General features: G+C 37.2%; 1 non-coding gene across 1 annotated transcript; it reads left to right on the plus strand.

The window, feature by feature from the left end:
* The first annotated feature begins 23,222 nt into the window (after positions 1–23,222).
* On the plus strand, positions 23,223–23,329 carry LOC127805356 (small nucleolar RNA R71). The gene has a single exon (XR_008024093.1). It is a non-coding gene; the product is annotated as a small nucleolar RNA R71 (small nucleolar RNA).
* The last annotated feature ends 2,147 nt before the right edge of the window (positions 23,330–25,476 follow it).

Consider the following 25,476-nt stretch of genomic DNA (forward strand, 5'->3'; position numbering starts at 1 on the left):
GCATTGAGGGCAAGTGGCCCATGGGCCTGAGCAATTTAGTGAACTGCAGGTGACGATCAAATGTCGAAGATGTGGAGCAGTGCCTTGGGAAATTTGGTCAGGTGAGACCGAGAATCTCCCGTGAGGGATAGGACATCTAGAATAGTCCTATGGAGAAATCGTGGAACACGGTAACGTTCTAATGAATTAGTAGCCGTGTAGTAAGCTTGGTGGAGTGATGTTACAGATGCGAAGTGAATCAGTGATGAACCTGAACCATGCTGTTGGAAACTGTTGTTGGGCCAGTGTAAGAGAGAAACATGGTAATGATGATTGGGTGTTGACTCTCTAAAGCACAGGGCAACACGATGGGGAACCAGTGTTCGACCAGTGTATGGGAGTGACACAGTGATGATGACCAGGTGTTGGCTCGTCTAAAGCACAAGGCAACACAGTGATTATGCAGATGGTCAGTGACTGAAGATCTGTGAGATGCACGTTAAGGGTGACGAAAGCAGTGGTTAGTCCCATACTCAGCTGCGAGTAATAAGCGATGTTGAGGCGATTAAGCAAATGTTAAGGCGTTGTAGCGTTTCGAGATGTTTGAGAAAGAAACCCGTGGAAAAGAAACAGGTCTAGCGTGGGAATAACGCTACAGTTGATGCCTACGGTTGACGGGTCTAATGCTAAGGACCACTAGATATAGACGGTTAGTTCACAAGAGGGACTGCAGCCCTCTATGTGGAGTAACTTGTCTGCGGTGGAGACAATTATACGCCGAAGACCTGGGGTATGCTGTAGGTTATGTCTGGGCCAAACCTAAAATTCCGTGAGGGTTGAAAAATCATGGTAGTGCCTTTTGATGTCTTGGCAGCAAGAAGATTTGTGAATCGAGTGGGTGATATCTTGTGGTGTGATAACAAGATGCGTGGCAATGCTCCTTGTTAAAGGATGCTAACTCAGTTGTGGTGAAATTGATCGCAGTTGATCAGGCAAATTGAGACGATGGACCTTGTGTGACCTTGCGGTGATGCATGAAGATGGGTTGAGTGGTGGAGTCGGTAGATGGCTCTAGAATGTTACGTAAGTGTTGTGGAGGGCGAGACTTACGAGTTGGAAGCCAACCATGAGATGGGAAGATTGAAGCACATGAAGGCTTCAAGTAAAGGGATCTCTAATCTTGTGATGTGAGGTGTGGTAAGCTGAACGCGTGGGTAAAGCACGGTTTGAAATCCGTGAAGGCTCGCAATTGCACAGTCTAGTGTTAGTCCTGATTGTGTCGATGTAAAAAAAAAAATGAGGAAGTATCCTCATGTAGAACTGGATGGATTTCCAGTTGATGACACAGGATCAATTGCCAGGTGGTAACACCTAATGGCAATAACGGGAGTGTGAGGCTCGAGGACTGTGATGTGAAGCCTTGTTAATTAACCGTGTACATAAAGGTTTAGCAGGTCTTGGTGGCTAGACCTATCGGATTTTGAGAAAGAGATCCAAGTGTTATAGAAGATGGTTGGTTAGGGCAGAATTGTGCCGCTTGAAGAAGTGTTACTTCGCAATGAAGGTTATAGATGGTAGTGTTGAAATGTGGTCTGGGTAGAACTTGAGATGTTCTCCCAAGAAAAGTTGAACATGTGGAAACAACACTGGATGAATTTCCTAATGCATTACAACTTTATCAGGAGGCATCACCCGAGGAAGGCCAGCATAATGGCGAGTGCTTGAGTAGGAAGGCAAGTCCTGCGGCATCGAGTGGAAGTGTGCGTTCCACAGGAGTGGCATGGGTGAATTCTAGTGGGTGGAGTTTAAATCAAAGTCATAGTCAATGATTGTAAGTGTAGTGCATGGAGAAAGGTTGTGTTGGCTATGAGCCGAGCGATCCGGCTAAAGCTAATAGAGTTGGTTAGATGGAAAATGAAGGCAAATTTAAGAGGTCGCCAATGGGTGACAAGAGCTCGAAAGAAGAGCTTGTGGGACGAGATTGGTTCCCATAAATGGTGTTAAGTGATGAAATCACCTGATAGTTGTGAGTGTTATACCTAGGGTGATGCCTTAGTGTGGACAATTGATGAGATTTAGTCTCGTGGTTAGAGGTTCATGGGTGTGAAGAAAGCAACTAGTGGAGCCGATTCGTGACCGGCTGGGAGTAGCCGATGGCGACTGAAGACGCCGATTGGTGATAATAGCAGCAGCAATGCAATGGTTGGCCAAGGTTGTGGGGCATCGTGAGAGTAGTCGGTCAGTGGCGTAGGTGGCTCTTGAGTCATGGTTGCGGCTGGATGTGGCGCTAAGCGATGACAAGAGGTCGTCTTAGCTGATGATGATGGCATTAGATCCGATGTGGTCGCTCACTGAGAGGTGTGAGCTGATTGAAGCAAAAGTTATAAGAAGTCTTGAAGAAGGTGGCCTAAGAGTGGGGTCGCGCTGGTTGCGATGGCCGGAGAGATTCATAGAGCAACAAGTCTTTGAGATGGCATGGTGGTGTCATCATCGCTGTCAGGGAAAAGATGTTGTCAGGAAGGTCAAATGTAACCATTATGCATGATTTAAGTCAGGTGTCAATTGCGGATTGAGAATGAACCTGATTTAGGATGGCTGGAAGTGTCGTGCCACGAGAGTAAGAGGCTCTATTGAGAAATGGTGAGATTTGAAAAGTCCCAATGAAATTGAAGCTAGGCGAGTAAATTTGACTAGAAGACCGCTACAAAAGTGGGAGTGTAACCATGTTAGCTTGTTGTGGTGCGGACCAAAGGCACGAGTTATCTTACAGGGGCGATGCAATAAGGGATTGTGCAGATGGTAATGAGCCGATCACTTGTGCCACGCACTGTGGGTGATGACGAGGGTTGGTTAATGGTTCTACGCCCTTAAGCAAAATAGTAGGACCCCTGACTCGTGGTAGGATTAAACAGCCAAGGTAAGGCCTGACATGGGACATGACTGTGAAAGCTGAAATGAGGTGAGGAATTGAAAAGGGGTTGCTCAGTGAAAAGCTCCCTGGTATGGGTATGGGACCCCTACTGGCGAGTAGTATTAGCCAGTAAGAAAGACTTAAGTATCTTTGTGTGCTTATGCCAAGAAATCCTGGTTGGGAGAAGGTGGTGGCCCGAGCATGGTTAAGCTCGAGGCGAGAGTGTGATGAGGCATGCATCGCTAAGCTCGAGGTGGACTCGAGTAGTGCACGTATGGTTGAAATGAGAATAACCTGGCATGGTGTTGGGTATGTCGATTATGCATAATCGTATTGATGAATGAGGGTCGGCTGGTCAAGGTAGTAGACCATGTATGAAATGGTCAAAATTGGCTGGGTGGGCCAAATGGATGCTTCCCATGTAGTGTTAGCAGGGTTAGTTGGTCAGTAATGAGAGGTTGCCATAAGGACCAACTCAAACTATGCATGCATGTGATTAATGGCGGTATGCCATAGTGGAATGGGTGCCAGAGTGTTTTGTGGGCACTAGAAGAAACATTGTGGCTGATAATCAGTGCTAAGACGTTGCTGGTTGAACCAGCGTAAAATCGTGGCCATGTGTGATTAGCAGTGGAAAACGTTGCCGTGTGTGATCAACGTAAAATCACGGTAGATTGATCAGTGATGTAATGTAGCGAGAGTTCGTTTCGATTGAAGGGAAAATGGGAAGTAAACTGCAAAGCGATGTTGCGAGGTAGAGAAAATCTATCAGGAGATGGATATCGTTGCAGTAAGCACTACCAGCGACCAGTTGTGCGATTTAGCAAAAGGCCAAAGCGATATCCAGTTGGAGAATGTCCTCGAAAGGCGGAGGACCAAAAGGCTAAGTGAAGCCTTGAGGTGGGAATAGCCCAAGGTAAATGTGAGGAGTGGATAGGCCATGAGATTCTCGAGCATGAGAATTTGGCATGTAGCCCGAGAATGTGATTATCTTGGGTAGGAGATTATGGTAAAGTGAATTTCGAGGTCGAAATTCTTTAAGGAAGGTGGAATGTAATACCCAGTATTACATGGTATTGAAAATAAATAATTTTTGATTATTTTGGACAGGACCTCGGGTGGTCCGAGAAGCCCAAGAGTCGAATAATTTTCAGAATAAATCTTGTATAAGCCCGAGTGGGTGCCAGTACCAAATAGTCGGAGGGGACCTCCTGGAAGCTGAGGGGACCCTAGGGGTGGTTCGATTTTCTGAGTAAGACAACCCTTAGGCATTTTCGGATCGAATAAGGTCCCGTGTAGGCGCCGGGACGAAATCGTCATTATTGAGTAGTCGCCGATAATTAAATTTGGAGAAATCAAGATTTTGTGTGGTTTTGTGATAATTAATTAAGTCTTAAAGGGGCAAGTGATATAATAAATTAAGTGAGATTAAGGATATTTTGAAGTGAAATAATTAAGAAATTAGAGGGTTTAATGTAAATTAGTATATATATGTATATATATATATATTGTATGCGCGAAAGTAGGGAGGAAGCTTCCTCCCCTCTAATATTTTGAAATGGCCAAAATGAGAGAGCAGAGCCAAGACAGAGAGCTCAGGAAGGAGGAGCCAAGAGCAAGAGAGAGAGCTCGCGCGAGAGGTGGCAGCTCAATTAATTTGAGACACGAGGAGCGTGTCAGAAGCTTGAAATCAAGATTTTAGGCGCGAGGTGGCAGCTCAAGAGGCATCATCGGAGTAGGCATTTTTGGATTTCCCCTCCAGATTGGTTGAGGTAAATTTATAATTTCTTTTCGAGTTAATTTCCCTTATTTGAGATAGTGATATAATGTGAAGTGTTGATTGGTTTAAACCCTTGGTTGGGGTTGTTTGGAAATTTGTGGATGATTTTGGCGACGTATGGAAAAGTTGAGGACATTGGGTTAATGTCGGATGTTAATGGAGTTGGGTTTGTGTGTGTTTGCCTCTAGGTTCGACCGGGAAGGCAGTGATCCTGAAGGAACTTGAGGTTCGGGCTGGAGTTCGTGCAAAGGCAGAAATGGGGATTCGAGCCAGGTAAGGGATGGCCCCATGTGGAGGTGGCCTTACAAGTTGGTAAATATGTTTGATAATGTTTTTATGTTACATTGGCATGTAGTGGTTATATCTTGTGTGATGCAAGATCTAGTGGACCTATGGCCATATGGAGGACTAGCGTTATGGGGGCAGATAGGTTGATGCCTCAAACCTTGGTAGGTTGTGAGGATGTGTGGGCCTAGCCTCATTTGCATGCATTGGGCATACATAAATATCTTTATATTCATATTTACATGCATTGCACCCTTACTGAGTCTTTATGACTCATGAGGTTTTACCTCATGTGTAGATGTTGCAAGTCCGAATGCAAGCAGGGATGGTGCTGGAAGACTGTTTTGGCAACTAGCATCATTGCCCAGGATGTGTGGATGTGTACTCTCCTGTATTTTCATTCATGTATTTATGTGATTGAATGTAAGCGTTATTGAGCACTAGTGGTATTTAATTGTTGTAATCATCATAGTGTGATAGATGATTGTGAGATTACTTGTTGTATGCGGCATAGTTAGTAAAGCCAAGTTTTGGACTGAGTAAAGATCAGCGAGGTACGTTATCATAAATTCCCAATACTCAGCGAAGTGTTTGTTATGCTAGCTTTGTGCCTGGGTCACCTCTGGCTTGCTATGGGGTGAGTTGAAGAGAGGTGAAGCTCACTCGAGTTTCGGGTCTCAGTCCGCTGGGTTTTTCTTGTTTGAGTTAGGACCGATTCCTGAGTAGAGCGAAGGGAAAGACGAAGCCTAGTTCCCACCTAGGGCGTTTCTTGTTGAAACATAGTCCAATCCTTCAGTTGTGGTTCGTCGGGTGAGTAATCCGGTCGATTATTTACTGGTGGCACCCGTAAGTGGGAGCGGGTCGTTACAGGGTCCTAAGCCAAGGCTAGAACCAGTTATCCAGTTAGTTTGTTTATTTTCATTAACGGTTATTTTAATGATATGATGGATGAACAATATGTATAAACTTATTTATGTAATGGTTTACGAGACTTCATGAGATTCTAATTCTGCTTTTGCTTATGAATAATTTTATCGTTCCTTAGTTCTATTTTGGGAATGTTATTCTTATGAGGGTATGTTGAGAATTTTAGTATGAACTGTGAATGTATGTGAGAAAAAAAAATCCTAGCATAATAAAATATCCTGAAGAGGCGGGGTGTTACACATGTGAGTTAAGGTCACCATATTCACACCAATTTGAAATGTCTCTGATGAAAACCTTATCGAGGTACACGAGCTCGATGAACGACTCCCCAAGATGTTTTTCTTCCAAGAGGCTTTGAGCCAAGTAGAAATCCTACTTTATGAAGCCCAAAGCGTACTCTTGTTTCCTTTCAAAGCAATCCTTTGAGAGCTAATATTCTTTGACTAATGCCGAACATATAGCCTTTATATATATTTTCTTCAACTTGGCCTCGACCTCTTATACCCTCCGTTATAGATCCTAGCTGTTAATATGCATTTGCTCTAGTTGCTCCACTAGCTGCATGCACCTTTAGGCCAAAGAAGCAGAAATATTAACTAAAGAGGCATTGGATGTTTGGACTGCCTCTAGGACCCTTTGCTCCTCTCCTCTCTCCTTGTGAAGCTCTCTTAGCTCGCGTTTTATTTGCTCATATTTTGTTCTCGAGGGAGCGCCTCTTAGTTTTCAGGTCTCTATTCTCTCACTCAAGGTGGTCCCTACTATTAGTGTATGCCCATGCCTTATAGCTTAAGTGTTAATTTGTACTTGATATATTAAGATGTGATATATTTGTTGAGTAATATATCTAGTTGTTTCATATTCGTTTATCTATTCGCAAGCTTTGTCTTTTGCATTTATTTATTCATTTAGCAATTACTTAAATACAACATGCCCAAAGACAAAGTCCCTAGGTTTACTCTGTGTAGACAAGAATTGAGGTGTGACTTCAATTATAAGGTCTTTGATACACCTAAGTATACAACCTTAAACTTGTCCCTGTTTAAAAGTGTTATCAAGACAAGACATCAATGACACAAAGAGATCGATATCTGCTATGTTGTTACCTTTAGGAAAGATAGTAGTTGATCTTACAGACTATGGGTATGGGATACCTAAGCTAGTACACTGGTGCTTGTTGGTGAGTACAAGTTCATTGGATAGTGATCTGAGCAAAAGGATTCCTTATAGATCTTGTAAGAGTTTCTAAGGAAACCTTTAGTGGCGGTTGTGCAAGTGATCCTTTGACTTGAGGTCACCACTGTGTTTTGGATGTGAATTCGTATACTTTGACACTGTTATGGAAGCATCTCAATAAGGGGTGTGAGTACAGTAGTGATTGGGTATACCATGAACCATGTGAAAGTTGTGAGTAGTTAAGACAAGATTCATAGACTCCTAATGTTGGGAGATATGTCTCATGGGCCCTTTGAGAAAATATAGCTTGTAAGTCTATGGCCATAGCAAGATAAGAGTCTTATGGAAGCTATACTTTTCGAAGACCAAATAAATATTATAATTAAGCATTGAATGGGGATCGACTCGCAATCCATGCCCTTGTTTGATTAAGACATTTTAAACCGATGAAGGGATTGAATTGCATGAGAAGACCATCACTGAAATGCAATGATCATAAATTGATCTTTCTACCAATTAAGGGTCATGATAGATTGTTAGACTCCACTCATGGTCTATGACTTTATTTGATAAAAGCATGACTAACATATGTAGAAGTCTAATGGATCACACACAATAAGGGTTTGCAATTACAAGGTAATGGTGGGCTCAATTAAGATTAAAGAATCCTAATGAGAAGCTAGAGTTCTTAAATATTAATAATTAATATTTTACAACTTATAATAAATTAGTCTCTTAATTAAGTTTATCATAATTCACTTGAAACCCTAGTTGGACTAGGCTACCCAAATTAAGGGCTTGAGTCTTGGTGGATTGTTACTTAATTAAGTTATGGGCATATTTATGAAACTAATCTAAGGACATTGGGTGAGCTAAGGAGCTCAATGGGTCGTTTTAAAGTGTTTAAAACTAAAGCCCAAATGGGTTGTTTTAAAATGTTTAAAATATAAAACACAAATGGAGATTGAAAAGAAAGGCCTAATGCTACGTTTTAAAGTGTTTAAAACATGGGTTTAAAGACCATGCAACCCAAACCCTCCAATTAGGGTTTTGTGCGTAAGGATTATAAATAGCCTTTATGTGATTCTTTTCATCTATGCCTCCTAGCCATAAGATGCATGATATGCATGATTTCGGTGTGCCTCTCAACCATTGATGTTGTGTGACGTGCATGAGAGAAAGCTCCCACATCGCCCTCTTGAGTTAGCACTCTTTCATCCTTAGGGAAGTCGCCCCCTTCTAGGTTCTTGGATTGCAAGCTCACATGGATACTATTAAAAGCCAGGCACTTGAATGGCTTCATGGTTACTGCTTTTTGGGTTTGGATTTACACATCAAAAGGTAATCCTTTTCCATTCCTCCGTAATCTATTCCCTTGGAGAAATCCTAAAGGAATTTATGACTAAAATTTTTTATTTTTTCATTGTGTTATGATCCATAAATTCCTTCACCTACATCATTTAAGGCTCTAGATTTTTCCCTCGAGGTGGTAATGCTCCTCGTGCCATCATGAGGTATCCACAATTCTTCCGTGGCATTCAACTGCTGCTTGTGCAACCTCTACACGGAAGTAAACGTTGGCAACCACTTGTCTTTAAATACCCTGTGAAGTCATAAACAAATATACATTAGTGCCTTATAAACCAAATGTCTTAACTTGCATAATTAAAGCTTGAAAACTTACCTCAGCCAAGTATTGCTCTGTTATGTTAGCACACTTCAAAAGCCTCCTTATGAAGTCTCATTCATCATAAGGAAGGATTGTAAGTTCCCCGATTCTCCTGTTGGCAACTATATTTGCGTCCAACAGCCTAAGGAAAATAAGGAATGTTTCCCCCTTCAATCGACAATGCAACAGATGAATCTTGCCTTCATGAATGGATGCTAGTTTTGGCAAAATTTATGAAAGGAAATGCCAACACTTGGTGGTTCGTGCAAGAATTTTAGCCAAATTTTAAAACTTTTTTGAAAATGGCATAAATAACACAACAAAATAAAACAAAACCACCTTACAAGACCTGATATCTAACAACCATATTCAATCGAAAATGAAACCATCTATAGGGCATTTAGAAGTATACCTCATTGAAGAGTTTCATAACCGATGAAGATGCTGGAAATCACCCGAGGCAACTCTTAACCTCGTCGAATAATAGCTCCAAACTGTCTCATTGTTTTGATCGAAAATCCAAATGACTAATCTAACCCTTGAAAGCACAAAGGCCTTAGTCAGTCCACGCTTCGAATAGAGGATGAAACCTGTAACAGAGCCTATGTGCTAGCCAATCCTATTGCAAGTAATGTTGCTATAATGGGTTTAAGAACAAATGGTTCCAAATCCTAGTAGTCTCACTATTGGATTAGAAATGCTACAATAGCAGTAATAAATCAAGGAGCAAGAAGGAGATGAGGGTAAATGGATTTTGGAAGGAGAAGAATAACAATGTCCATGAGAGAGAGCTAGTAAAAACGCAGCCAAAGCTTATTGCATTCTTCTTCCTCTTAAATACCAAACCCTAGCCTTTATATCTCCTCCAAAATGGATAAACCAGCTAGGAAAGAGAGAAAGGGGATAAGCCTGAGAGAGAGAGAGGCATGCTAGACGCACATCGTCCTTCTCGTCATCCTCCTCTTCTGCGTGTCCCTGAAACGGTTGTAGAAAATGACAAAAGATTGTGCTGAACACAACCCTCGCTGCAAGAAACGATTGACTAATTTCGAGAAAACGGTCAACTGATTTGTACCAATCAGCAAGGACCAGTCAACCGGTTTAGAACGGGTTAACTGATTTGGGTAAGGTCTAGTTAACTGCCTCCAAGGCCGGTTGACCGTCTATATCCTTTCGTTGCAATTTTTTACAAATTGCATCTAGGCATGTCATTAACTCTAAATAGCCCTTTCATTATCTCATAATGAAATTGAGGCCCCCCATTAAGTCTTAATAGCATGCCTATTACCTCTTAACAATTGCTCCAATTAATTAAACTCGTTTCGTTAACTCTTAATGGTGTCATCATTAACTCTTAATGACAATCAACATTTAATTACAACTTTACATCACTAATCAACCATTACACTTGCATATGTCTGTGACCTAGGTTCACCACTTAGTAGCAATCAGGACACATCAAACACTTTGATGCTGATCAAACTCTTTGATGCTGATCAAACTCTCTGATCTACAAAGAGGATCTCTCAATCTCCTTGATGTACCCCGAGTGACAACTAGTATTATGTCAGAATGATCCTATTAGTAATGAAATCATATTTCAAGAGAACCTGTTAGAGCTTTTGATTTTTGTGTACTATGATCCTTCCATCGACTAACATCCTAATCGAGTGAGAGCCATGGGCTGATCAAACTCATAGACTCCATAGCTATGCCAAGATTTAGCATGGTGTGATTGAGATGACACTTCCAAACTCTTTCCAACATTGAAACTCCTTTCCAATTATGTGCACTTTGACCAAGGGTTTATACAATCACAAACTATTACTGATCACATAAGATGTTCACTTCACACTGGAGGCCAATGGATCCCATTAGTAATCACCTACCTCCATATGTTACTGCATAGAAACCACATAGTGTATATTCCCATCACGATGTACAGGTGATTTGTAGTAATGACAAATCTCTAACACTAACATACAAGACAATTATGATGTCTTCGGTCTAAGAACTAATAACATAATCGAAGTCAGTAACAGATCATTAATACTCTCAGCCATGTGATATGTCACTTGTGTCACATTTAGCAGATGTTCAACTAACATGCACCTATATGTCTATTATATCCATCTCATGGATTATGGCATGTGATTTATAATCCTGTATCATTAATATCTCATACTAATCAAATGTAGTAACCCATGTGTCAATTCGTAATCTATTAATTATATTCCCTTCTGAAAAATCTAGGGACTTAGAATTACTTTAAGAAATGCTAAATACAAAGGTCTTTATAACATATTCTTAACATTTAAGAATCAGACCGTTATTAGGAAATCTAGGGACACATTCATATATATATTAATTGGAATAGTATGAATGAAGATATGTGATCCCTCTAAAATAAATCCGCAAGTGTACGGGTCGAACAAGTAATATAATAGTACGTAAGAATATCGTTCCCACGAGAAAAGATTTCAAATACCAAATTTTTAAATTTTTTTTATTATTTAGACAATAAAAAAATTTAGGTTTAATAAAGAATAGAAAAAAAAGAGTAAATTAATTAATTAAATTAATAAAATAAAATTAATTTAGAAGGCAACTTGAATCAAATAAATCAGTAGATTTTAATAACTAAGGCACATGTATGAACCTAGCTATGCAATGCAAATCATAGATTTTTATGCGAATGAATTGCTCAATTGAGTATGTGACGGCGAAATCTCTTAACGTATTCGTTACCCTATTTCTTGGTTATAACAAGTCTATTCTCATTTAATAACTTCCTATATTTCTATAAAAGTTTAACCAAATGAAAATGCATTACAATTTGTGAAATTCCTAGCGTATCACTAAAAGCCACACAAAAAAATCGAATTCTATTTTTAGTCGGTTTTACTTTATGGTGTATGATACCTACAATGTAATCCCTAAACTATCTCATTTCGGTCTCAAGATTAGACACCAAATCATGTAAATAGTGGCCAATTATTCACAAACATTAAATCCAATACCACACAACTCAACATAACTCAAATTATTCAATTACATAAAATTATAAAAAATGTATCATCATAGTTTCGGCCAATACATGGCCTTAGTTTAACAAATTAGTTCGTGGTAGAATTAATTAAAACCCAAAGTAAGAGTGAAAGCATAAGAAAACTAATTAAAAAAGGAAGAGAAAGACAAAAATTCCCTAGCCCGAATCTGTTCAAATATGAGTTAAAAAATTTGCCTCCGCTTGCGTTGCGCGCCTACTGTTGCATGCATCTGTGCTACTTCAATCTTCACTTCCGCCGCTTCAAGCTTCTCAATTATGCCTCCTTAATTTCCTTTCTCCATGACTGTCTTCTCCTCCAATTCCTTAAAATTTCTGTCGCTCCAACCTATGCCTTCCAGTTTTGCTCGCGAGTCCTGTCTTCAATTCCTTTTTATTATATATATACTTAGGGCGTGGAGTTCCAATTGCATTGCAATTGGACTTTATTTATTATAATAATATATTATTATATACACACACAAACCACACACTCACGCATTCACGCACGCCACTTCACATACACATATATATAATATAATATATATAGATAATATAATATTTAATATACTATTAATTGCATTAATTTTAATTATATTATAATATTAATTATTTATAATATTTATTTTTTATTTGTATTATAGTATTAATTTTAAATTAACTTTATAATATCTTTTTTTTTTATTTTATTTTATTTTTAACCCAAATATCAAGTAGTATTCTTGTAAAATAACAAAAAATACTAGAAATTAAATTTATGTAAAGGACACTCAAAAGACAAGACAATTCTATGTAAAACATAGATAAAATACTACAAACACTACTTAATTATGATCAATAAATGTGTGAATAAATTCCCACATCAAATACCCCCAAACTTGAATTATTGCTTGTCCTCAAGCAAAGAAAAAAAATTCTAAACTCAAAGTACAAAACTTATATTTGGAATCATTCATCACATTCAAATCCTTTATTATGCCCACATCTAAATCCTCAATTCAAAATGCAACAATAACAAATAAAGAAAATTAAGCATACTTACATTCCCAAGTTCAAGAGTCCATACACAATTCTAAACTCAATCATGTTTTGTTATGTACCCCGCACGATCGAATAGTGCAACAACCATTCTTGTAACCATCCCTTCTCACTACTACAAACAAAGGTAACAAAGTAAGTTTTTTTTTTTTCTTCTCTTTTTCTTTCTTTCTTTCTTTTTTTTCTTTTTTTTTTTCCTTGAACAAATGCATTTTATACTCCATCTTGTTTTTTCTTTTCTTTTCTTTTCTTTTTTAACTAAACGAGTGCATTTTATGCTCCATCTTGCTCAACATCAGTCACCCTATTTACTTAAACCCTGTTTAGGCCTAGCTTAGAAGGAATAATCACAAGAAAAGCATTGTATTTATCTTTCATGCATAGTCACACAACTCACACAATTTCGCAAAGAACATGTACTTCAATGATCTTAAAACCCAAGTATACTTAATCTTGCTTTATAAGATATTGCTCATTCCAAATCAAAGACTCAATGTTAAACACAATAAAGAACCAAAATGCAAATCTTGATTCCAAATAATAGGTTCTACTTATTTTATCTTTCACAAAATTTTCTACTCTAGGGGTTGGCCAAATATACACTTGATATAAGTTTTGCAAAAAAAATTAATATCAAAAACACCCAAACAAAACAAATAGCATATATTAACAATTAATAATTCCACCCCCCCCCCCCCAAACTTATTTAACACATTGTCTTCAATGTGAAAGACAAAGAAGAACTAGAATAAAAAATGAATACTCCCCTAGCCACATAATTAAACATTACGAATACCGATGCCTGTCCAAACTGAATCAGCTTTATTTTTCTTTCTTTTGAACCTGCACAACATCACAAGTATGGGTTATTGGTCATATTTATTCAACAAAAATAAAATAAAATAATACAAAAAAAAGGCTTGGGTTGCCTCCCAAAAAGCGCTTGTTTATAGTCATTAGCTTGACTATTGCAATGTTAACCAGAATTTGAGTCTTTCAAGGAGTAAGTGACTCCTTTGGGTACCACGTCGCCCATAGAATACGGTTTCAATTGTTGTCCATTTACTTTGAATGCACCAGTGACTTCGCTATGAACCTCAATTGCTTCATAAGGATACACTCTTGTCACCATGAATGGCCCAGACTGAAAGTAAAGCAAGATCGCTACGGGGCAAGCAACATAGTTCAAAAATTTTGAACCTTACCCCGATCCCGGCGATTGGATCAACGTCGAAATCAAATCATTCACAAACAAATAAATAAATCTAACCTTTAGATTATCGAGTCATTCGCGGATTTGAGCCGTCCAAGCGTCCGGCCTCTAATTCGTGATATGCGGCACGCGTCCGTTGGCAAGGAAAACGGAATAGGAGTGCTAGCTCCTTCTCCTTTGCGCGGCTTGTGTATGGACGGAAAAAAAACGCCCTCATTTCGTATTGATGCCAAAAAGAAACGGGGAAGAGTGAACAGCAATGCATTTTTCAACTCTTGAAAAACGACACCAAAAACTCCTTAATTTTGGGCAACCCATAAAGGGATATTTATAGTGAAATATCCTAGGGTTTCTAAAATCCTAATGGATTGGGCTAGCTGTAACGCCCCGCTCCCACCTACGAGTGTTACTCACGAATAATCAACTTATTATTCACATGCTAGGGCAAAGATGAAGAGATGTCTACGTTTCGAAGAGAAACGACCTAGGTGGGAAACTAGACTTCGCCCTCTCTTCACTCCACTCAAGGTTTCGGGAAGATAACTAAATGACCCCGCGAATAATAAACCCAAAACCTTGAGAAGTGCCACCTTCTCAAGCTTTTAATAAAGAGCTAATGATGGCTACCCAGGATCGAAAGAAATAAACTCGCTCACTAAATTCATACAAATTATGGCATAAGCCTTAATTATAAGAAAATAATAATTTCTTTGTCCCAACTATTAACCCATTTATCTCACCTTCATTTCCTTTAGAAAATTATTGGGTTAATATTTCTTTGGAAAAATTTTATAAAATTTTCCTTATCAAATCTCCATTGCTTTTTTTTCCTTTAATTATTTCAAAATACCAAATTTTCCAAACACTTAGGAAATAAATTTTGAAATACAACATCAAGGCATCCTCATCCATTTTCTAAAATTTAAGGAAAATACTCCATTATTGGTATTCCCAAATTATAGAAATTTTTCCCACAATTGCCTCAAGTTCATATTAATTTAATAATTAATTTAGAGGCTAAAATACTCCTTTATTTATTTATTTATTTAAAATACATTTTATTTCATAATTACTCAAAATGTCAGAAATAATTAATTAAACAGAAAATAGAATTTAAAATAACATAAAAAGCATCACAGCAACAAGGGGGGGCAGCAGCAGCCTGCCGCGCCCCCAGCGCGCTGGCAGCCTGCCATGCGCGCGGCCGCACCCTGCCGCGCGCCCCTAGCACCAACACACTACCTTTTATTTTATTTTATTTTTTTTTGAATAAAAACCCCACATTTTCCAGAATTGAAATAAATGGAAAAAAAATACCTTTGGGCCACCCCCTTTCAAATAAATAAAAAAAATTATTATTTTTTTTTTCATGACCCAAAATCATTTTAAAATAATCCAACACCCTTCCATTTCATGCCAACCAAACCTCCAACTAAATCACATGATGTATCCACCATCAAAGACATTAATACCTTCAAAGACTAGCAAAATAGATTACATGCCAACATTCAACAACATAACCCAAAGATCTAAATGGTTTCAACTTTTCATACTCAAACCTTACTAATGATCACTCAAAATAGATAATAGGCATGCTCATACTTTCCAAACTTCAAGCATCCATCTTCTCCTTCCCTTTTGATGATTCCCCAACTACAAGGAGGTAAAAATACCTCATGAACTTTAAGCTCAATAAGGGTGCAAATGATAAAATATGCACAATAACAAGTAAAGTGTGACAAAATAAATGTATGCAATATGCTTGGGACTTCACATCCTCACAACCCACTTGGTTTGAGGCTTCCATATATCCCAACCCACATAACCTCATGGCCATAGGTCTTTACCACAACAAACATGCAAGATGCACACACATAGTTAAAGCATATATATAACATTTGCAAAGCCACCTCCCATGAGACCATCCCTTACCTCTTAAGCTTCAACAACTAGCTTCAAGACTTCCTCCTTGCTTAACAACAACTTGCTCTCACTTCCAACCCTTAAGAAAAAATAAAACTTGCTTAAAAAAAAATATTCAAGACTAGGGTTTTAAGGAAACAAGCTTTCTTGAAGAGCTTACCTCTTCAATCTTCCAAGCTCTCTCTCTCTTCTATTCTTTTCTTCTACTTGCCCAAAAGAAGACAAGTCTTCTTCTTCTTCTCTTATATAAGCAAATATTCCTTAATTCATTTTGATTTAATTCTATGGCAAGAATAAATCCTAGCCTTTGGATTTAATTTTAGTTGGAAGAACCCATCCTAGCCATCCAAATAAAGCACAATCCATGTGCTCTTGCAAGAAGCAATCTCATTCATCCATCTTGGGAGAATTAATCTCCACCCTTGAAAGAAAGCACAATCTTGGTCTTCCTTCAAGACTACATCTTAACCATCCATAATTCCTTTTAAATTAAATTTTTAAATGTGTTGGCAATCCATGCCATCTTCCAAAACCCAATTCTAGCCATTGGATTAATTCTTCTTTCAAGACTTAATCACCACCATTAGATCACTTGGAATTTCTATTTTAATTCCCATTTAACTTAATTTGACTAATTTCAAGACATGTCTTGAAAGACATAATTCTTTTTCTTTTCTAATTTATATATCATCTCTATTTTCACCCATTAATGGGTGACTAATTTCATTTCATTTTGTAATTTCTTTTTAGAGACATCATCATGGCTTCATTTAATGCTTGAAAGACCAAATTCTTTTCTTTTTGAATTTCTTTTTATTCTCCTATCTTCCTTCACAAGATCATGCCAAGTGTCCCCTTAATATCTAAATTGGCTAAATTTCTTAATTTCACATTTTAACTAAATTCCTTTCATAAGAATTTGCCAAGTGTCATAATTCTACACAACTTGGCTTCCAATTTTTAATTCTTAATTTTTTCATACATTTTTCCCCATGCTTGAAAATAAGAATTAAATTCCTTAAAATTCTAATTACACAATATATATAAATTTCTCCACCAAATAATTACCTTTATGGGGAAAAACACCAAATTACCAAATTTGCCCTTCCCAAGGCATATTATATTTTTATGACTTCTCCATGATTCAAGGGCAATTATGGAAACCCCCATATACTATCATACTCTTTATTATCTAATTTATCATAACTCACCAAGGGTATTACACTAGCCCATTAATTCTAATTTAATTAGAATATTAAGTGGGCTTATTCTAGTCCAACTAGAAATATAATTAAATGGTCCAAATCTTTTTATAGGTTTAAATAAAATATTTTGGCCCAAATCTAATTCAAGCCCAAATATATTTTATTTAATATTTAGCCCAAATCTAATTTGGTCCAAATATAATATTTAATATTTGGCCCAAATCCAATTTAGTCCAAATATAATATTTATTTTAATATTTGGCCCAAATCTAATTTAGTCCAAATATTAACTTAAACCCAAATATATTTTATTTCCTATTTGCCACTCCAACAAATAGAAAATTATTAAATTAGAAACTCCTTCCTAATTTAATCAATTGCCATTTTAGGAAACTCTTACCATTATGACGACCCCTCGCCATATCGACGTCATTACGTCTATTTGTTCTTTTTCCGTGAGAACCTACGACGGCACAACTTCTTGCCGAAGTGTCCCACTTAACCATACGTTCACTCTCATAGTTTAAGCCAGGGATCGTGCTTATTGCGTATGACTCGTTAGGCTTCCGAATATATTGACAATGTGTCGATACAAACACATAAGACAAGATTGGCCTCTAGTAAGGCATCATGCCTACCCAATTATTCAGAAAGATTCATAATCCGCAAATAACCTTTCACGAGCATGGTTACCGTGTAATACGATCCTCTCGTCAATGTATCTTATGTGATCTCAAGTATGGCAATGTGTTGCTTGATAACGATCACATGAGTTTTCTTCGGTCTTCTAGATATCTTCACTTAATAGAAAGTAAATCAATAACTCCTTATTGATCTCTTTTACCATGGCCGTGGATTTAAAGTAAATATCCACCGAAGGCACCTTAGATACATCATCCTCTATCAAGGGATAGACGAGTCCCATCTTGGTTATACACCCATCTCCATAAGCCTCACGACATACCCAACGATCGCTCACGTGCAGCCTTTGTCTAGGCCCATCGAAACGATGTCAAAGCATACCGGTCTTCTTATGAGATGACCGTGACAACCTCAGGTCCAAGGATTAGTTACACCCATCTCGTATGAGAATACCATCAACATATAACCAAAATGGATTCTCATGGCGAGTCATGTCCAGTGACACGTTCTCCAACATTGGTCACCTATGTACTTGTCTAAGCATCCCCATGCCTATGGGTGTGAGACCCCCATTGCTATCAATAGCAAAAACATAGCACATACAAGTCTTACCGCAATTGTCAATGTCCATTCTTGACATTGCTACGACTTGGGACGTTTAATGATGTCTAGAAACTGTGATGCATCATCCCACATCTTTATAGATTAATCACAATATACATCATATGGACTTCTATCTAGTTTCATTTGGTTATTACAACAATAACAAGAAACCAATAGAATGACTTCTTGTAAATTTGAACAACTCCTTATTCAAATAATAAGCATGATTACAATTGTCAGTGTACAACATGCTGACTGGGTCTAGAGCACCTACACTAACACAGACCACCTAGACCGAAGCTTGCCAGGAAACAATTTCAACCGTGAGTTAAAAAGGAGTACTTGTTGCCCAATCTCAAAATTTCTCTTCAAGATATGCTTGTTATGCCAATACTTGGTCTTTTCTTTGTAGAGCTTGGCATTCTCATAAGCATTCAACTTAAACTCTTCTAACTCACTCAATTGTAATAATCTATTCTCTCCTGTAACCTTCAAATCCATGTTTAGCTCTTGAATAGCCCAGTATGCTTTGTGCTCCAACTCAATTGGTAGGTGGCCAGGCTTTCCAAAGACCAGTCTATATATTGACATGCCTAAAGATGTTTTGAAAGTTATTCAGTACGCCCAAAGTGCATCATCCAATTTGGTAGCCCAATCCTTCCTTGAATGGTTCATAGTCTTCTCTAAAATATGCTTCAACTCTTGGTTGGCTAGTTCTCCTTGCCCATTCACTTGCGGATGATAAACGAGTGCAACTTTGTGTGTTACTCCATACTTGCTTAACAATGTGTCAAAGGACCAGTTGTAGAAGTGAGAACCTTCATCACTAACAATGCCTCTAGTAACTCTAAATCTGGAAAAGATGTTCTTCTTCATAAATTTCATCACCACCCGAGAGTCATTTGTTTGGGTCAGAATAGCTTCAACCCACTTGGAGACATAGTCCACAACGACTAGAATGTACTGATTGTTGAAGGATAACGGAAATGGGCCCATGAAGTCTATTCCCTACACATCAAATAGATCCGCCTCCATCATACTTAGTCAAAGGCATCTCATTCCTTTTTGTGATGTTACCCATTCGCTGACATCTGTCACAACTGACCACATACTGCCTAGCATCTTAGTACATGGTTGGCTAATAGAATCCAGACTGCCATATCTTTGCCATCGTCTTAGGGGTACTAAAATGTCCGCCACACACCAAGGAATGCCAATGATTAAGAATATCTCGAATCTCCTCTTCTGGCACACATCTTCTAATCATGCCATCAGCACAATGCTTGTATAATAGTGTCTCTTCCCAGAAATATTGTTTCACATCCCATAAGAACTTTTTCTTTTGATGGTAACTCATGCCAAGAGGAATAATGCCACTCACCAGATAATTTACTAAATCAACATACCATGGAACCATTGATAGTTCTAGTAACTACTCATCGGGGGAAGTAATCATTGATTAGCACCTCATTGGCTTGGGACTGCACCTCCAATCTAGACAAGTGATCTGCCATCACATTTTCCATGCCTTTCTTGTCCCGAATGTCAATGTCAAATTCTTGCAACAAAAAAACCCACTGGATCAGGCATGGTTTGGCATCTTTCTTGGTTAACAAGTACTTGATTGCTGAATGGTCCGTATACACGATCACCTTGGAACTGACAAGATAAGATCGGAATTTATCAAAAGCAAACACAACAGTAAGCAATTCTTTTTCAGTAGTTGCATAATTCAACTAAACATCATTTAAAACACTACTAGCACAATAAATAACATGCAACTTCTTGTTTCTTCGTTTACCAAGAATAGCTCCCAAAGAAAAATCGCTTACATCACACATTAATTCGAATGGTAAGCTCCAATCTGGCGGTGCCATGATAGGTGCCGACACCAACTCCTTTTTTAACCTGTTGAAAGCATTTAAACAATCAATATCAAAATCAAATACAACATCCTTATTCAGCAGGTTACACAAAGGTTTAACAATTTTAGAAAATCTTTAATAAAACATCAGTAAAATCTTACATGCCCAAGGAAACTCCTAACTCCCTTCATATTAGTAGGTGGTGGCAGTTTTTCAATAATATCAATCTTTTCCCTATCCACCTCAATTCCCCTCTCAAAAATTTTATGACCTAAAACAATGCCTTCTTGCACCATGAAATGACACTTTTCCCAGTTCAAAACTAGATTGGTTTCTTCACACCGCTACAAAACTTAAGACAAGTTAGCCAAACAATCATCAAAAGAAGAGCCAAAAACAGAAAAATCATCCATGAAAATTTCTATAATTCGCTCAACGAAATCAAAAAAAATGCCCATCATACAATGTTGGAATGTAGCATGTGCATTGCATAATCCAAAAGGCATCATACGAAATGCAAAAGTGTCGTATGGATAAGTAAAAATGGTTTTTTCTTCGTCTTCGGGGGCTATTGGAATCTGGTTATACCCTGAATAACCATTAAGAAAACAATAACAGTCATACCTAGCAAGTCTTTTAAGCATTTGATCAATAAAAGGTAAAGGAAAATGATCTTTCCAGGTTGCACTATTCAGTTTTTTATAATCTATGCAAACTCTCCAACCAATTACTGTCCTCGTGGGAATTAATTCATTATTCTCATTATGCACAACAGTCATCCCACCCTTTTTAGGTACCACCTGCACTAGATTAACCCAGACACTATCAGAGATAGGATAAACAATTCCTGCATCTAACCATTTCAGAATTTCAGCCCTCACTACTTCTTTCATGTTATGATTTAACCGTCTCTAATTTTCAATGACAAGTTTATGGTTATCCTCCATTAATATTTTATGTACACACACTGAAGGGCAAATCCCCCTAAGGTCAGCAATTGTCCATCCTATGGCATTCTTTCTCAATCTCAAGACACGCAACAGTTTGTCAAGATGACTATCAGATAAAGAAGCATTTACAATTACAGGTAAAGTACCATTTTCTTCTAAAAACATATACTTTAGATGCAATGGTAATGGTTTCCACTCAAGAACTAGTGCCTGCACATTAGAAGGGGGAGAGAGTGGCTTACCATTTACTAACTCTCCAAAATACTTACCTTTGTGCTTAAACTTGGCACATGGACTCTCTAAAGCAGTTGCTACTTGTGTAATCTCCACATTGTCATCTCTTGTTGTTCTTGCACACACTAAACAATTCTCGAGAGGTTCCTTAGGCATTTCTGTCTAAAAAACCTCTATAGTTAGCTCATCAACAGAATATATTCTTAACACATGATCAATTAAAGAAGGGAATTTACCTGCTTTAAATAAATCAAACTTTACCTGTTCTTCACCTATTTTCAATGTTAATTTACCATTTTTCACATCGATAACAGCTTCTGTTGTGGCTAAGAAAGGATGTCCAAGAATGATAGGGATTCAATGTCTTCATACATATCCAGAATAATGAAATCAACTGGAATAATAAATTTTTTTACCTTTACAAGCACATTTTCTAGAATTCCCGATGGGTACTTCACCGACCGATCAACTAACTGTAAAGAAATGGTAGTTGGTTGAATCTCCTTCAGTCCAAGTTTCCTACACAGATAAAGGCATCAATAAAACACTTGCACCTGAATCACACAAAGCTTTAGAAAAATTAATATCACCAATAGTACAAGGGATAGAAAAACTCCTTAAATCTCTCAGCTTTGGTGGCAACTTCTTCTGACTCACAGCACTGCATTTCTCAATCAAGGCAATGGTCTTATAATCCTCCAGCTTCCTCTTATTTGACATAATTTCTTTCAGAAATTTTACCCAAGTAGGGATCTGCGCTAAAGCATCTGTAAATGGAATGTTAATGCACAATTACTTATAAACTTCAAGAAATTTTTCAAACTATTTGTCAACCTTATTCTGTTTAAGCCTTTGAGGAAAAGGGATAGGAGGAACATAAGGTTTAATAGGTGGTGTTAGGGATGGTATCTCGTCTTGTTCATTCTCATCACTGATCTCAACATTATTCTTTTTATCAACATCACTTGTAACATGTTCACTACTTACCTCACCAAGTTGCTTACCACTTCTCAATTTTATTACCTTGACTTCATCTCTTGGATTCACCTCAGTTTTGCTGGACAATTTACCTTGATCTCTCGAATTTATGGAATTTGATATCTGCCCCAATTGAACTTCTAGATTTCTGTTAAAACTAACCATTTGGTCTACTTTTGCCTTCAGCTTTTCAAATCTATCTGCAGTGACATTCGCTAACTTTTCAATTGCCAACTCCCAAGACAGCTTGATTTATTATTGCTGTTGTATCACTCCTTGAGGTCTTGGTTGAAAACCAGGAGGATTGCCAGGCCTAGAATTGCTACTACCACGTTGATACCTCCAAGAAAAATTGGGGTGATTTCTCCAACCTGCATTATAACTGTTAGAATATGCGTTATTTTGTTGGTTCTGCCTGTTAGAATTCAAAATATACTGAGCTTGCTCAACCTGCATACAATCAAAACCCAAGTGAGCATTCTCATACCAATCACAATTACTGACAGAATTGGAATTTGAATAAACAGCATTGACATTCCCCAACTTACCAAACATTTTTACAAGATTATCCACCTTGGCGTTTAACATATTAATGCCATCAACTTCATACATACCTGAGGCTTTCTTAGGCATACCTCTCTCAATAGACCATTGATAATTGTTGGAAGTCGTTTCTTCAAGCAACTCATAAGCATCCTCTGTAGACTTACCCATTAGTGCACCCCCTGCAGTAGCATCTATAGTATTCTAACTGAATGAGATAGACCATTATAGAATGTCTGCACAATCAACCAATTAGGCAAACCATGGTGTGGACACCGTCTTTGCAATTCCTTAAACCTTTCCCATGCCTCATACAAAGATTCACCATCAAATTGAACAAAACTAGTAATATCATTCCCGAGTTTAACAGTCTTACCTGATGGAAAATACTTACTCAAAAATGCTTGTGATACAGTTGCCCATGTGGTAAATGAATTTGGAGCTTTGGAATTTAACCACACCTTAGCTTTATCTCTCAATGAAAAAGGAAACAACCTCAGTTTGATTGCATCATCACTGATGCCATTCATTTTGATGGTGTCACATATCTCTAAAAAGTTTGCTAAGTGCACATTAGGATCTTTAGTTGGATTTCCACCAAACTGCCCTTGTTGAACCATCTGGATGAGTCCTGGTTAGATCTTAAAGTTATTGGCATTGACTACTGGTCTCAGTATGCTGACTTAAGCTCCAACTGGGTCTGGCATGGCATAATCACGTAGCAATCTCTAATTTTGCAATCGTTCTGGTTCTGGTTGTGATTTTCTGCCATGACTGTTACTTGTTGTGTTAATCTCGTCCATTTCTTTATTGTTCGGTAGGTTCTTTCTATCTCTGGATTAAATGGCTGAATTTCTCCACGATTTCTTAGTATACACAACTCAGCCTACAATGTAAAACAAGACAATGTAAGATAGGCAAAAAAATGAAAAAAAATAAAAATAATAATAATAATAATAATAATAATAATAACAAAATTTAAAAAAATAAAATAAAAAAATCACAAAAGACAAAGATACTAAAAAAAAAAATGTATACAATCTAAATTAATAAAGAAAAAGTTTTAATTTGATATTGAAGAATACTTCCCCCGCCAACGGTGCCAAAAACTTGATCCCCCTAAAATATACCGTAAGTGTACGGGTCGAACAAGTAATATAATAGTAAGTAAGAATATCGTCCCCACTAGGAAACATTTTAAATACCAAATTTTTAAACTTTCTTTATTATTTAGACAATAAAAAATTTCAGGTTTAATAAATAACAGAAGAAAAAGAGTAAATTAATTAATTAGATTAATAAAATAAATTTGATTTGGAAGGCAACTTGAATCAAATAAATAAGTAGATTTTAATAACTAAGGCACATGTATGAACCTAGGTATGCAATGCAAATCATAAATTTTTATGCGAATGAATTCGTCAATTGAGAATGTGCCGACAAAATCTCCTAACGCATTCGTTACCCTATTTCTAGGTTATAACGAGTCTATTCTCATTTAATAACTTCCTATATTTCTATGAAAGTTTAACCAAATGAAAACGCATTATAATTTGTGAAATTCTTAGCGTATCACTAAAAGCCGCACAAAAAAATTGAATTCTATTTCTAGTCGGTTTTACTTTATGGTGTATGGTACCTACAATGCAATCCCTAAACTATCTCCTTTCGGTCTCAAGATTAGACATCAAATCATGTAAATAGTGGCCAATTATTCACAAACATTAAATCCAATACCACACAACTCAACATAACTCAAATTATTCAATCACAAAAAATTATAAAAAATGCATAATCATAGTTTCAGCCAATACATGGCCTTAGTTTAACAAATTAGTTCATGGTAGAATTAATTAAAACCCAAAATAAGAGTGAAAGCATAAGAAAATTAATTAAAGAAGGAAGAGAAAGACAAAAATGCCCTAGCTCGAATCTGTTTAGATCTGGGTTAAAAAATTTGCCTCCACTTGCATTGCGCGCTTGCTATTGCATGTGTTTGTGCTGCTTCAATCTTCACTTCCTCCGCTTCAAGCTTCTCAATTATGCCTCCTTAATTTCCTTTCTCCATGGCTGCCTTCTCCACCAATTCCTTAAAGTTTTTGCCGCTCCAACCTATGCTTTCCAGTTTCGCCCGCGAGTCCTACCTTCAATTCCTTTTTATTATATATATATATATATACTTACGGCATGGAATTCCAATTGCATTGCAATTGGACTCCATTTATTATATTAATATATTATTATATACACACGCACAAACCACACACTCATGCATTCACGCACGCCACTTCACATACACACACATATATATAATATATATAAATAATATAATATTTAATATACTATTAATTGCATTAATTTTAATTATATTATAATATTAATTATTTATAATATTTATTTTTTATTTGTATTATAATATTAATTTATAGTCTTAATATTAAATTAACTTTATAATATCTTTTTTATTTTTTATTTTTATTTTTAATCCAAATATCAAGTAGTATTCCTGCAA

This window comes from Diospyros lotus, chromosome 6 (genome assembly GCF_014633365.1).
Source record: "Diospyros lotus cultivar Yz01 chromosome 6, ASM1463336v1, whole genome shotgun sequence".
Lineage (NCBI taxonomy): Eukaryota > Viridiplantae > Streptophyta > Magnoliopsida > Ericales > Ebenaceae > Diospyros > Diospyros lotus.